The sequence below is a fragment of the Caretta caretta genome, chromosome 3 (genome assembly GCF_965140235.1).
Source record: "Caretta caretta isolate rCarCar2 chromosome 3, rCarCar1.hap1, whole genome shotgun sequence".
Classification (NCBI taxonomy): domain Eukaryota; kingdom Metazoa; phylum Chordata; order Testudines; family Cheloniidae; genus Caretta; species Caretta caretta.
In genome coordinates this window covers 178,039,262-178,053,515 of record NC_134208.1, presented here as the reverse complement: position 1 = coordinate 178,053,515, position 14,254 = coordinate 178,039,262, and the positions used below count along the sequence as shown (strand labels likewise).

Genomic DNA, 14,254 nt, shown 5'->3' with positions numbered 1-14,254 from the left:
AATACAGAGAATGCCTAGAAAGTGTATATGTATCCTATAACATACATGTAACCTATGATCAGCCAAAAAGGACACTACTTTAAATTCACCTATAAAATACAGGCTAGACCACGGGTCTCAAAGTCCCATCCCGCAGGCCATCTGCGGCCCAAGAACCTCCCCACTGCGGACCAGAAAGGACAGACCCATGCAGCCATGCTGCCGTCTCTGTCTGATGCAGGCGCCGCCGCCCCCTGTGGCTCCCACTGGCTGTGGGAGAGGGACAGAGATACCATCACTAGTCGCTGGGCAGAGTCAGCCATGGAGGCAGCGTCACTTTTTTCCACAATGAATATAAACAAGTCTAAGAAATATTGAGCCTACTGGAACAAAGATTGTAAGTAGAAGGGTCTCTGAATAACTACAGTTTGAACAACGTAATTCAGTCAAAATACTGAACATAACTATCTGATGCACACCTTGCTGCAATCCTGAAGGTTTCAACTGCTCAGTCACTGAGGCCAAACATCAACAAACTGACAGAACTGAAGTGTTGCCAGGTGTCTGGCCAACACTAAAAACTCTCTGGCAAACGAAGAATTGTATAAAGTTGTATGACAGTTTTATTATTTCTAAGAAATTCAAAATAAAAAATACAATATAAACATTTTCTTTTCTGACCACCATCTTCAGTGACATTATTGGCCCGCTGGGAGGATTTAAGGACTGGCCCTGGCCCTAAGGTAAACTGAGTTTGAGACCCCTGGACTAGACAGTAGGGTCTTATGAAATCCATAAACTGAATTAAGTTGTTCAAACAGTAGTTATTTAGAGACCCTTTTACTTACAATCTCTATTACAGTAGGCTCAATATTTCTCCTCATTTTTTTAATTCAGGGATATTAAATGAAAACTAGTTATTCTGTTATTTATTATTCCTCACCTGATGTCCCCATAGTCTATGAACATCATCATCATCTTCAAGGCAACCTCTTGTGATATAACAAAGGACAACAATTTCAGGTGAAGAATAAGCAGTGGGAACAAATATACTCCAAAGCAACAAATATCCTGTTATCATGCAAACATCCTTGGAAATACAAAGAGGGACGATAAGAGAGACAGGAAGTGTGAGAGATCAGCAGTTTTGTTTCTAAACAGAAGGAAAGTTGGGCCCAATCAAAACTCTGGGATTTAGATCAGGGGTTCCCAAACTGTGGTAAATATACCACTGGTGGTTCATGCACTTGTTGCAAGTGGTACACTGTAACAGAATGGTCTGTCCTTTTTAAGGAGTAGTGGGCCTAGTACCAACCAATTTCTGTTCCATGACATGGCCCCTTTGAGGAAAGAAGTATTCAAGAGATCAGCAGCCTAACTGGGGAATGGGGCCAGGTGTGAGGTGGTAGCTACTTGATAAACATGATAAAAGTTGTTAGGTGGCTCCCAGGAGCAGAGAGAAGGCAGAGAGGCTGGAGGAGAGAATTACAAGGTAGCATCAAGTCAGGAACGAGGTTCCCTGTGATGGTGAACCAGAAGTGAGACTAGTGGGCTCGTGAAGTCTCCCTGGGCTGTGCTGTGATCCCAGATAGGCTAACGGATGGGAGGAAGAAGTTGTGAGTCCAGGGACCAAAGCAGGAGATGACCTCTGGGAAAGACTCTCCAGAGAGACCACTGGCACAGCTCTCTGGCTCAGAGGGAAACAGGAATATGAAGCCTTGGAACAACGGTGAACTGGAGCTGAACCTGCCCAATGCCCAGGTAAAACCCCTCAATTCCAGCCAAGACTCCTCACCTGTCTACCCTCCCCCATGAGCTCCCCTTCCCATTTACACACACTCACCACCTGAGACGTGTGAACTCCACTAGAGTTGGTGGGAAACTGTTTTGCTGTCTCACAAAACTTTTCGTGCCGTGGAACAGGAACATCAGGATGAAACTGAGACATTTTGAAGTTTTTTGTGAAAAGCCAAAAAGACTACCACCCGCCTTAGAACAGCCAACAGCCTGGGAGTCAGGGCACTCACCTGCGTGGAAGGAAACGCAGGTTCAAATCGCTGCTCTGCTGCTTCAGATTCAGGACCTGGGTTTCCCATATCCCAGGTGAGTACCCCGTCCTCCAAGCTATTCTGGGATGTGTCTCTTTCTCTAGGTTTGAGCACAAGTTCTATCACAAACCTGGAAACCCCTCCTGACAAAAGTTCTGTCAGAATGGAACCCTCACAGAACCCATGAAAAGTCTGCGTTTAGACAAACTGCCATTTTCTGATGAAAAACCATTTCATTGAAAAATTCCCAACCAGCTGTAATCCTCATGGTCCTCTAACCTTCCCCCAGCCAAACTCCTCATTCTTTTAATTACCCCAGGTGGATATCCACCAGCCAGATTCAAAACGTATTTTATTAGGAGTCCATAAATACTTAAGTAAACCCTATTAAGGCCTAAAATGTGCACAGAAAGGAGAAATTTGCATGTGGTACTTCAAACATCTGTTTTGTAAGAAGGTGGTTGGTACATGAACCAATAAAGTTTGGGAATTGCTGATTTAGACTCCAGACTGTCCAGATTTGGCCTCTTGTAGGGACAGCCCATACCTATGAACTTTGCTTTCAGCCCGTATCTAAGCAGGATATTTTTAACAGGGCCCATAATACGTCAGCTACTCCACACCATTCCTTTAAAACAACCACCACTCCTAGTCCAACTGAGTTAAGGTTGTGATCCTATATTTCTCCTCAAAGGCCTTGTCATAAATATAAAGGGAAGGGTAACCACCTTTCTGTATACAGTGCTATAAAGTCCCTCCTGGCCAGAGACAAAACCCTTTCACATGTAAAGGGTTAAGAAGCTAAGGTAACCTCGCTGGCACCTGACCCAAAATGACCAATGAGAGGACAAGATACTTTCAAATCTGGAGGTGGCAGGGGGGAAGGAACAAAGGGTTCTGTTCGTGTGATGCTTTTGCCAGGAACAGATCAGGAATGCAGCCTTACAACTCCTGTAAAGTTAGTAAGTAATCTAGCTAGAAAATGCATTAGATTTTCTTTTGTTTAACGGCTGGTAAAATAAGCTGTGCTGGAGGGAATGTATATTCCTGTTTTTGTGTCTTTTTGTAACTTAAGGTTTTGCCTAGAGGGATTCTCTATGTTTTGAATCTGATTACCCTGTAAGGAATTTACCATCCTGATTTTACAGAGGTGATTCTTTTACTTTTTCTTTAATTAAAATTCTTCTTTTAAGAACCTGATTGATTTTTCATTGTTCTTAAGATCCAAGGCTTTGGGTCTGTGTTCACCTGCACTAATTGGTGAGGATTATTATCAAGCCTTCCCCAGGAAAGGGGGTGTAGGACTTGGGGGGGCATATTTTGGGGGAAGACGTCTGCAAGTGGTCTCTTTCCCTGTTCTTAGTTTAAAACGCTTGGTGGTGGCAGCATACTGTTCAAGGACAAGGCAAAGTTTGTACCTTGGGGAAGTTTTTAACCTAAGCCGGTAAGAATAAGCTTAGGGGGTCTTTCATGCAGGTCCCCACATCTGTACCCTAGAGTTCAGAGCGGGGAAGGAACCCTGACATGGTGGCAGAGCAGTGGGATCATTTTGAGCCAGAGATCATTTTGAACCAGAAGCACAGCAGGATTTTAAAGGGTTTTGTAAAAGGTGATTGCAGCTGTTGATTCTGTCACTCTGCTTGGGGGACAGAGCAGCAGGCATAACAAAAAGATTTTTCTGTAGGCTGAGAACAGCTATCAGAGACAAAAGGGAAAAAAATCACCTCTGTAAAATCATTTTTATAGCACTGTATACAGAAAGGTGGTTACCCTTCCCTTTATATTTATGACAGGCCTCTAATTACGGCTTCCAAATGTCTTTAATGATTAACTTTTTTTTTTTAAACTATAGAATATTTTTATAAACTTTTTGCATTCTCACATGATGATTGATCACACATTCAAACTTAAAAATTACAGATATCTGGGGCAGGCCCTTTGGCATGGCTGCTTTGCATCATGCAACCAGCATAATCTGGCCCTAAAAGTGGTTTAGCAAGCCCAAGCCTAATGGTGATTCAGCAGTGGCAGAGAGGCCCATAGGAGCTATTATGCAACAAGTCCTTACTGTTGCAGCAGGCAAGAGGTGAAGTGGTCAGAGTAAAGAGGATGACAGGATGTCCATGCACTACATTGATCCTTCCCTGCATGTTCATCCATTAATGGCTGTGGCAGTCCTGCCTGAGTTAAAGCAGCCCTCATGTTGTTCTAACACAGAACAGAGGGAATGGCAATGCACAATGCAGCACCAGAAACAGGGAAGCACACAGGAGAAATTTAAGAGGCCTTTACATCCCATCCCCAGACCTGCATCTAGTGCATTTTGACCACAAGTGAGGGTCTCCCACAACTAAGTATTAAAGGCAAACTGAAAGGAATGTTTATGTCTTATTCTGGTTCAGGAACCAGGGTTCTCCTGCAGCAGTTTACTATGGCTCCGACAACAGCAATGGACTTGGAGTCAGGAGATCAAGGTTCTATTCTTGACTGCCACTGATTCCCTATCGCCTTGGGCAAGTTGCTTAGACTCCATGTGCCTTGGTTTCCCCATCCATAAAACAAGTCTAATGACACCTATGCTCCTTTGTAAAGCACTTGAAGATGTCAGATCAAAAAGCTATATAAATGCTAAGTATCACTGTCATCATTAACACCTACACAGTGCAGGGAGCTGCACTGTTCACAATGCTTTAAGAGTCAGTGACACGTATGGTTGCCAACAGTCCCTTATTACAAGCAACATCCCTTATTTTTTCTTGTCTGTACAAGATCAGGAGTTGCTGAGTGCTGCAAAAAGCAGCAAGAAATACCCCTGGTGAAGGTAGGTGAGTACTAATTAATTATTATTAATATTAATAATAAATGATAATGGTGATAATAAATAATAATAATATTGGGAGGAGAGGTGGCACGAGGGTGGTAAGAAAACAGTCCCTTATTTTTTAAAATACAATGTTGGCAACTCTAGGAAAAGTGATCTATTAACTCAGATAACTGATTTTCATAACTAAACACACTTTAACACAAAAGAGATCATTGTAAAGTTTACTCTTATTAGGGATGTGGGGTCTTAAATTATCTGGGGTTTGTTCATTTTAAGAGCATTTCAGTTCCCCTTTAACTGTAGGCCACAATAGAAACTGGCATCTAGATATGTTGAGAGTCCTGCCTAGATTTTACAAGTCAAGGCTGATAACCAGCTCTGAAAGTTTCCCTACAAATGAATTTATCCACCAGACAAGACAGGAATCCATGCAGATCTGCTCCAGCTAGTACACTCAGGAGACATCTGTTGTAAAGTTACATTGGAAATTGATATTTACTGGCTTGTTTTGACTGGGGCCTGGCCTACACTACACAGTTATGTCGACATAAGGCAGATTACCTTGACCTAATTATGTCAGTGTCTACACTACAGCCTTGTCCCACCAATGTAAGTACCCTATTACACAGACATAATAATTCCACTCCACAAAAGGCATAGGGCTTATGTTGGTGTAGTTAGGGCAACTCAGTGTCTGTGTGGATACTGTTACTTACATCAGCTGTTAGCTCTCCTGTCAATTTCATGGCTCCAACTGACAAGAAAGGCAGGCAGCTAGAGCCTAGCTACCCCCTGCTTCCCTGGAGAGCTGGGAAGCGGGGCCCCACTCCTGGCTGAGAGCTCTCAGCTCCCCACACTGCCCTTCTTAGGTCAGTGGAAACACTCCAAGGAGTGGTGTGTGGATCTGCACCACTGCAGTAACTACTGCGGTGGCTGTAAATAGACCTAATATAGGTTGACTTAAGTTTTTAGTGTAGACATACCCTGGGTCTCAGAACACCAGATACAAGAAGAAAAAAATACCAGGTAGCCCAGCCCTGACATGCACCAAGTGGATCAGAAGTGGAATTTCAGTGAACTTGGCTTCTGATGTGTTTTCCTGTTGCTAAAACAGGGCTGAGTAAGAAACCGGCAGAATTACCTGCACCACAGATCAGTGAGAAAGCTCCAGAGCGAGAGAGAACATGCAACACAGCAAACCAAGCAGAGGGCTTCCAAACTGAATGAAAATCATCTGAGACTCATATTGAAGAGGGAATACGTACAGACAATTTGTCCATTTGATGATCACTGAGAGAGCTTTCAAAATGAGTCCTTGTTAAACTCAGACTGGATTATGGAAAATCCTCACAAACCTACAATACCTGCAGAGAGCTGACATTCCTTCCCTTTCCCACCCTGCAACACAAATGGTCAGGGATTTGGAAACAGATTTGGGTAAAGCAGATACAGCCAGTTCAGATAAAGGATCTTAATTTCTGCCGTTACCTTTGTAAGCTGCTCAAGTCCCAGCATTTATAACTAACCTAAACATTTATTTGTTGATATTTGTTTTGGATGGAAATCTGTCCTGCAAGACTTTTGATAATGGGTTTTTCTTCTGTGTTTGTAAAGCACTTAGCACAATGGGGCCCACATCCTGATTATTTGCTACCCACAATACAGAAAAATAGTAAAATGCTGAAAAGTTTCCAAGAAGACCACAAAAGTTTGGATCACTGTCAAACGTCCATCAAAGTGCTCTGGAAGAAAGAGTATGAAAAGTGCTATATAAAAGCAAATTCTATTTTTTTCCATCAGATTCCACTCCCAGCCATCTACTCTCCATATATCTAGAACTGCTCTCCCCCAGTCCCGCTTCAAATCAGCTCTTTCCCATCATATTATATGTTTGTTCACAATGGAAAAAGCCAAATCTCCCTCAACCTGACCCTTCTTCTTTCCATCATTGTAATTTTGATTGCTTTAGAGCCTGCACTGCAATGTCCCGCTTTGTAATAAATTCCCCAATTCAGAAATACCAGAATGCATCACAGAGACCAGGTGGGCAAGGTAATATCTTTTATTGGACCAACTTCGTTTGGTGAGTATGAAAGCTCAAAAGCTTGTCTCTGAGCTCTCCTTCAGATCTGGGAAGCTTACTCAGTGTCACAGCTAAATACAAGGTGGAACATATTATATAGTACAAATAGTTAACATATTTCAAGGGACCAATTAAGGTGAAGTGGCCTGTTTTCCCCCACCCCACTCTCTCCTCTTTATGACTGTAGGGATGTTAAAGGTCCACTTCACCGTGCATGATCCCTTGAAATATGCGTTATCTCTTCCACCTTGTGTTTAGCTGTGACACAGTTCCCCACACTTGAAGAGCAGTTCCGTGTAAAAGCTTGTCTCTCTCACCAACAGAAATTAGTCCAATAAAAGATATTACCTCACCCACCTTGTCTCTCTAATTTCCTGGGGCTGTAACAGCTACAACACCACTGCACACAGAATGCATCACGCCAGTTCCAACTTAAGGTACATGCAACAATGCCAGTAAGAGATTAAGGCCTTGTCTACACTGCAGAGTTTTTTCACAAAAAGGGAGCTTTTGGTGACAAAACAGTAGAGATGTACACACTGCAATGCCACTTTTGGAGACAAAACTCCTCAATTTTGGCAACAAAATAAAACCACTTCGATGAGAGAGACAGGGCTTTTTACGCAAAAGTTTTGCTGCCAAAGTGCCAGTGTAGACACCACGCTTGATTTTATTGCTGTAAATGGCCTCCAGAAGGTGTCTCACAATGCCCACCCTGACCGCTCTGGTCAGCAGTTCCAACTCCATTGCCCTGTAGCCAGGCAAGCAACTGTCCGCCCCTCCTCCCTGAAAGCCCTAGGAATTTTGGAAATTCCACTTTCTCTTTGCTCAGTGTGGAGAGCTCACATCGCATCTCCCCAGCTGACAATGGTGGCTCCATGCGGAAAATCCTCTCCTGCTTGGATCAATGCGGAGCTGCTGGATCTGCTCAGTATTTGGGAAGAGGAGGCTGTGCAGTCCTCCCAGCTGCACTCTAGCCGTAGGAATTTCGATACCTATGGGCAGATTTCCCAAAGCTTCTGAGAAAAAGGCTATGATCAGGACATGCTGCAGTGCAGAGAAAAGGTCAAGGAGCTAAGGCAGGCGTACCAGAAGGCAAGGAAGGCAAACTGTCACCCCAGTGCTGCATCCTAGACCTGCCGTTTTTATAAGAAGTTGGACACTATCCTTGGCAGCGACTCCACGTCCACCACCAAGAGCCCTGTGGATACTTCGGCAGGGCTGGAGCCGGTGGAAAGTGGACCTAACCCAGAGGACTAAATCATTAACATAGAGGTGAAAGCAGGCAACAATGTACAACCCACAGCAGGGTCACCTGGTGGTGCATCCAGTCAGGAGCTGTTCTCCACTCTGGAGTGTCCAGCCAGTCTTAGCAGTCACACTCTGGCAAGCAAGAAGCAGGCAAGGAGACCCCTGGTAAGTGGTTTTGCTTTGTGAAGTACAGAGGTGGGTTGAAGGCATAGAAATGTAGAAGGTTGGCTGTGTTTCTCTGTGCTGGACATTTCCCTGTGCAGCTAAGTAATAGGGCAGAACAGGGTGTCGATGCACACTGAGATTTCATGGGAATCGTCCAGAGATCTCTAGGAAACTTTCCTGGACGTACTCGCCAATCCTCTACCAAAGGTTCCTTGGCAGAGCTGCTTTGTTCCTTCCCCCATCGAAGGAAACTTTCCCACACCATCTGCAATCACTTGTGCAGGGACCAAAACAGCACACAGGCGGGAAGCATAGGGATTGGGGTAGAAGCCACAAGCATGTAGTAGATGCACCACTGCTTCTTTGCTTACTCTCAGAAGTGAGATATCTGCTACAATAACCTGCCGTCTGTGGAAAAGGGTAGGAAAATTTAAAATATTGTCCCTAGTCGACTGCACCATGACCCTTTCATATTGTTTCTCCCCTGATTTAGAATGCCTTTTGCCACGGAGTAAACTCACGATGCTTGGAGCTTCGTCCAGCATGTGTGCTTGTCAAGGGTCAGTGAGAAAATGATTGGTATATTAGTAGAGGTATTTTACTGTACTGTTTCAATGCTGTGCGTATACTTAACAGTCATGCATCTGTGTATTGTTCTTTGTGTTTATGTAGATGTGGCCTTCAAAGGAACCCCCTACACACCGGCAGAGCACCTCCACCTGATAAGAAAGTGCCCGAGATGGAGAAAGGAAGACATGTTCCGGGAGGTCATGCAATGCTCAAATGCAGAAAACAGGGAATGCAGGCAGTGGAAGAAAATGAGACCTACACTAGGGATGCAACTGAGAGGATGATTAAAGTTATGGAGAAGCAAACTGACATGCTACAATCCCTCATAACCCTCCAGATTAAACAGATGCATGCCCGCTCTCCCCTTCAGCACTTTTAGAACTCTTTCCCATACCTTCCCCAAACTCCATCCGCAAATTGCTTTCCCCTGTCTGGGACTTCTCGCTTTCCCATTCACTCTACCCCCACAAACACCTTTTCAAATGATAGCTGGACTTATGCACAGCTCTGAAAGTCAGCCCTCCCCGGTATTGCCTCTCCCACTAGCAATTGTGTGTGTGTGTAGGGGGGCGATTGTAGTTTTTTACGCAATAAAAGCAAAGTTTTTTGAATGATAAGAACTTTATTTGTTTCCAGAAAATTGTGATAGCACATGGCAGCAAAAACAAACAAGCAGTTAAATCATGTGCTTAGACTGAATCCCAGGTCACAAAATCACAAGTGCTCCCTAGCAAAACTCAAATTTCATTCAGCATTGTAGTCCAGAGCATAGCAACATACATTACTGGTTCTCATCTTCAAAGTGTTGCCTCAAAGCTTCCCAGATTCAAATTGCCCCCCACTGTGTCCTCTAATTGTCCTGGTATCTGGCTGCTCAAAAGCCGCAGCCAGGCGTTCTGCCTCAGCAGGCCACCCCTGAGCAAACTTTTCACCCTTACCTTCTGTGACAGGTGCAGGCTAGATGGCTACAGGAGAGTGACAGAAGGTAGATATATTAGCTCCAGATTAAGCAGGTCTCTTTTCCCTGAGTAAGATAATGGGCTGTTCCAGAACCATCAGGAAGTTGCTGGAACCAATTAAGACAGGCTAATTAGGACACCTGGAGCCAATTAAGAAGCTACCAGAATCAATTAGGACAGGCAGGCTAATCAGGGCACCTGGTTTTAAAAAGGACCTCACTTCAGTTAATGAAGCGCATGTGAGGAGCTGGGAGCAAGAGGCACAAGAAGCTGAGAGTGAGTAGGCAGGCGTACTGCTGGAGGACTGTGAAGTACAAGCATTACCAGACATCAGGAGGAAGGTCCTGTGGTGAGGATAAAGAAGGTGTTGGGAGGAGGCCATGGGGAAGTAGCCCAATCCACAGAGCCCTGGGCTGGAACTCGGAGTAGAGGGCAGGCCCAGGTTTCCCCCATCCCCCTCAACTCCCTATTTGAGACAAGAGGAGATGACCTGGACTGTGGATCCCACCAGAGGGGAAGGTCCCTGGCCTATCCCCTGACCCACTAGGTGGGTCAGCAGAGACTGCGGGGATTGTTCTCCTCCCTTTCCCCATGCTGGCCAGTGATGAGGTTAGCTAAGTGAACGGCAGGTTTGAGCCACTAGCAAAAGTGTCCAAACTGAGGGCTGCCATGAATCTCTGAGGCAACTAAATCTGCCAATAAGCGCAGGACCCACCGAGGCAGAGGAGGAACTTTGTCACACTTCACAAATATTGGGCAACGCGCAACATGTGGCAACAACCATGGGAATATTATCCTCATTGAGGTCTAACCTTCAAGGCATCACGAGCACACCTTTCATCTACCAAATGCACATTCCAAGGTTATCCTGCACCTACTCAACCTATTGTTGAATCCTCCTTACAGCTATCTAGGTTTCCCGTGTAAGGCTTCATGAGCCATGGCATTAAGTGGTATGCCGGGTCTCCCAAGATCACTATGGGCATTTCAACATCGCCTACTGTAATCTTCTGGTCTGGAAAGAAAGCCCACGCCTGCAGCATTCTGTACAGGCCGATGTTTCTAAATATATATATGTGTCATGCACCTTTCCAGACCACCCCACATTGATGTCAGTGAAACACCTGCAGTGGTCCACTAGCGCCTACGCCGTCACCAGGTGGTCCGGTGCCAAAATTGGAATATGCATGCCATCTGTTGCCCCTCCGCAGTTAGGGAAACCCATTTCTGCAAAGTCATCCGCTATTTCACATACATTACCAAGAGTCATGGTCCTTCATAGCAGGATGTGATTAATGGCCTGGCACACTTGCATTAACGCAGCTCCAACAGTCGACTTCCCAACTCCAAACTGATTTGCGACCAACCAGTAGCAGTTTGGAGTCGCCCCAGCTTCCACACTGCAATTGCCATGCGCTTCTCCACTAAGAGGGTAGCTCTCATTTGGGCATCCCTGTGCCGCAGGACTGAGACAAGCTCAGCACACAGTTCCAGGAAGGTGGCTTTTCTCATCCTAAAGTTCTGCAGCCACTACTCATCATCCCAGACCTGCATAACGATGCCATCTCACCACTCAGTGCTAAGTTCCTGAGCCCAAAGGCAACAATACACTGTGTGCAGGTGCTCCATGAATGCCAGAAGTAATCTCATGTTGCTCCTACTGATGTCAGACAGCATGTCACACAACTGTGAATCCCATTGAGTTCAGAACTTCACGATTAACTGCACTGCAATTTGTGATGTGTTACTGACAGCAAGCAGAGAATTTGACTGCAGTGCAGGATCCATTCTTTCAGACACAGTTGGTGGGGCGAGCAGAAAACAAGGGACGTTGAAAAATGCTGCAAACTGAAGATGGAAGAACATGGACTCCTGGGACAGAAAGCAATGCATCATGGGACATTGAGCCCTGACCCATGATGCGCTGCGATCCACTCTTCCTTTCCACAAGATGCAGCAGAAGGTGGAGAGCTGAACCGTGGGATAGCTACCCACAGTGTTTTGCTCTCACTGTCGATGCTACTGCCCCAAGTGTGGACGCGCTCTGCCAACAGAGGAAGACAGGGTGAACATGCAATAACTATTTTCTTTTAAGTGCTTTTTGATCGTTGACAAAACTTTCGGTGAAAAAACTCTGCTGGTGTAGACTTGGCCCCAAACAATAAAAGCAGTGGTGCTGTAGGGTCATCTTTAAAAGTTGTTAATAAAGGATGTTTTCTTGACTGTGTAATGAGTTCTGGGTGGAAAGGGAAAGTGACTGACTGATTTAATGCCTCATCCAAACCTTTAAAAAAAAAAAAAAAAGGTAGGGTAGATTCTATTCCGAAAGGAAGACTTTGTGGGTTCAGACTGATTTGGATTGTTTTCTAAACCAGTTTTCACAATAAGCAAGGACCTATGGTCAGTGCTAACTGAAAATTACTTTGGACCAGATCCAATTTAAACCAGTTGAGGAGTAGTTCCATTGAAGTTAATGGAATTAAGCCAATTAATAAACAACTGAAGATCTGGCCATTTATGTCCAGAGAGTTGCAAACGGAAGAAAAAACATCCAGTAAACTTTGTTTTGGAGCTACAGGCTTGTTTGTTTGTTTTTAAATAAAGGACGACTCCCCTTATTCTGCTCTGCAGAATGAGTCCATGCAGAAACTTACTGTTGTATAATTTTATGCATACTGCTACATAAATATAAGAGGGTTTCATTGCTCTGTAAGCAAGTACAAAAATACTAGTAATACAAATAATTTATCATCATCAGAATAACAGAAAGTTGGAAAGCTGTGTTTTCTCAACAAATTTAGCTGGGCTAAGTCTCAAGCAGGATTCTTTTTTCTGTCAGAAACTTATGATGAAAGAACAGAACTGAATTCTGAGAGGCCTACATGCTCCTGGCTTCTAGACTAATCTCATAAATCAGAGGGGAAAATGAGAATAGTGGAGATGACGCAGCACAGGTGACATGTTTCTTGAATTTCACACACACACCAAACCACAAGGAAAAAAACACCATCATGAATCCTTCATTCTTACAAACATGAAACATTAGCAAGAGACAGGACCTGATCCAGCAAGGCACAAACCTACCTCAGCTTCCTGTGGCATCAGCAGGGGATGGGGATACACCACCTCATTGGCTCGGGCCCTAAGAAGCAATGCTTTTTGGTATGTTTATATGCACACATTACAGTAACTTACGTAGCTAATATAAGGCCTGATCAAATGCCCACTGAAGTCAATGGAAAGACTTAATGGAGTTCAAAGGGCTTTACATTGGGCCCTTAGTGGCTCTTGGACACACTGCTAATACACATATCGGTAGCTTTCACCAGTCCTCCCCGCCTGTCTCAACAAAAGGAGTAAGTGCAAATTACCAATCAAATCAGTTACAATACATAAAAGCTCACTACCACAGCAGACTCATCCAATGCCCACAGAAAAGAAACCCAAAGCCAGCAAAGAAGCACCACAAACAGGTTTTTAAAAAGCAGAATGCTGTGACTGTGTGAGATCATGAAACACATCCAAATTATTATCAGTGCTAACGGCACATTCAAACAGGGTTTGGGTTGGTTTGTTTTTTCTTTTTACATACCAGTTGAGGATATCTGATCATCACAGAGTTCTCATTCACCTAACAAGCTGGCGGAAATGCTGAAAAGAGTAGAAAGCAGTAGACAGATAGCAATATTTTAGCAACATTTATAAAAGAACTGAAAGCAACTAAAGGAGAAGATTACAGGGTTTGTTTGTTTTCATCAGTCAGTTTTTTTCACTTTCAAAAATTACATGCAGTTTTGCTAATTGTAGGTGCTGTTTTCAATAAGGTCTCTCAAACCGATCTGTATAATTAAAACAAAATAAAGAAAAAAAGGAGAGACTACTGTTTGTACATAAGAGATCTGATAGTATGTGGCATGCATTGCAACACTATGGTAGCCACCTTGAAAACACATGTCACTTCACAGTTTAAAATCTGGAGAGGTTGTATTGACTATTTTATGTAGGTCCCTCAAAGTTTGTGCGTATATGTCCTTTCCTTCCTTCTAAAGAAAGCCATAGGCCCCCAATTCAGCAAAGCACTCAAATATACACTTAAACTTTAAATGCATTGCTGAATCAAGGCCGCTATTACTACAACATTCCTTACCTGCTCTAATATTTCCTAACCTCTTTTTGTTAGTCAGTCAAGTTTACAATGTATGGACTAAGATTCTGTAATATCTATGTAGATGTATATTTTAAACTAGATAGGCATTACCGGTGGAATTTTCAAAAGAGTGTTCAGCATATCTTAACTCTGCTGCCACTAAAATGAGTGGCAAGACTCCCTCTGACTTAAGTGGGAGCACAGTGAGGCCAGTGCTGAGCGCTTTTG

The 14,254-nt window shown here is 44.0% G+C and overlaps 1 protein-coding gene across 6 annotated transcripts in view; it reads right to left on the bottom strand.

Annotated features, from left to right (window-relative positions):
• TTC7A (tetratricopeptide repeat domain 7A) overlaps nucleotides 1-14,254 on the bottom strand; it is a 279,526-nt gene that overhangs the window by 249,217 nt on the left and 16,055 nt on the right. The window contains exon 1 of one of the 6 annotated variants that reach the window (XM_048842849.2): nucleotides 13,472-13,525. The exons of 4 other annotated variants lie outside the window; for them this stretch is intronic. The gene's annotated coding sequence lies outside the window, so the exon portion shown is untranslated. Of the gene's footprint in view, nucleotides 1-12,963; nucleotides 13,022-13,471; nucleotides 13,526-14,254 lie in introns of those variants that run through there. One more of the 6 variants, XM_048842850.2, reaches the window with a different exon arrangement.